The following is a 1,151-nucleotide window of genomic DNA, read 5'->3' as shown; positions in this document are numbered from 1 at the left end:
CGTGACTGAACTTAGGTTGATGTCAAAAGAGGTAAATTATTGGCATGCCTGACTATTTTGACCATTACATGATTCATAAGTTTACATTAATTTTGATTTTGAGTTGAGTGATTAGTTTTCTAGGTTTGCTTACTTTAACTGGGTGACCAATTTCTTGTAACTAAATGTATGATGTGATGCAGGAAGCAGGGCAGGACATGAAAAGAGAAGCTTATTAGAGGAAGGATTGCCAGTAACAGAATCCAAAGAAAAAGAAACCATTTCGAGGCAGCTGTTGGCAGTTGGCAGTGAATGGAGCCCCTTGAAAAAATTCCCAAGCCGTTGCACTGCAATTACGATCATCCTCGGCCTCAGGTAATTTCTTCTCCTGCATTTTTGTTATTTGCTATCAAGTGACTATTTTAAGTATGATTGCATTAAGCTGCTGCTGGGAAATTTGAGGTTTTGATGACTGCCCATGCTATTGTCAGAAGCTGCGGTTCTTTTCATCAGCCTGAACCTGGACCTGCCGCTATGGATAACTCAGGTTTTTTTTTTTTTTAATCAATTGCCATCTTTTCCACTGTTTAGAAACTCTTAAGATTAAACTTTAGTAAAGTTGTTTTAGTTATCCATGTAATCAGGCTGAGGATACTTAGCGGCCTATTTAGGCAAATGTCAGAATTTAGTTTGTTCGCTGGGAACTGGTGTGGACTGGCAAAGGATGATGAGATAGTTTTTTGAGTGAGTAAATTTTGGGAGCAGGGATGGCAATAGGGTGGGGTGGGGGTGGGGAGGCCTACCCCATTCCCCACCCCATAAAAAATTTTACCCCCATTCCCCAATATATTTAGTGGGGTGGGGATGGGGAATTCCCATATGGGGAATGACTTCCCCATCCCCACCCCATTCCCCATTTACTTATTTAAATATTTTATAATAAGTATGAATACATAATTTCAATAAATAAAAAATTAGAGACTTAAATAAAATAAAATCATCACCATTTTATAAAGTATTTAAATTATTGAAAAAAACTTCGAAAGTTTGAAACAATATCTTGAAATAATATCAAAACTACAAAATGTTTGGATAAATAATAACTAAAAGAACAAAAATGTATAGAAAATGTTTCAAATCCTTCTTTCTTTGGCTTCATCTTCTCTTTATCA

General features: G+C 36.4%; 1 long non-coding RNA gene across 2 annotated transcripts; it reads left to right on the top strand.

The window, feature by feature from the left end:
• Positions 1-185: 185 nt before the first annotated feature.
• Positions 186-639, top strand: LOC112101474. 2 transcript variants are annotated; one of them, XR_002907541.1, is made up of 3 exons: positions 186-354; positions 471-526; positions 624-639. It is a non-coding gene; the product is annotated as an uncharacterized LOC112101474 (long non-coding RNA). The 2 variants fall into 2 exon arrangements; XR_002907540.1 differs by having other exon boundaries at positions 608-639.
• The last annotated feature ends 512 nt before the right edge of the window (positions 640-1,151 follow it).

This window comes from Citrus clementina, unplaced genomic scaffold (assembly GCF_000493195.1).
Source record: "Citrus clementina cultivar Clemenules unplaced genomic scaffold, Citrus_clementina_v1.0 scaffold_1691, whole genome shotgun sequence".
Lineage (NCBI taxonomy): Eukaryota > Viridiplantae > Streptophyta > Magnoliopsida > Sapindales > Rutaceae > Citrus > Citrus x clementina.
Note: the sequence above shows the minus strand (reverse complement) of the source record. Positions and strands in the feature narration are given on the sequence as shown.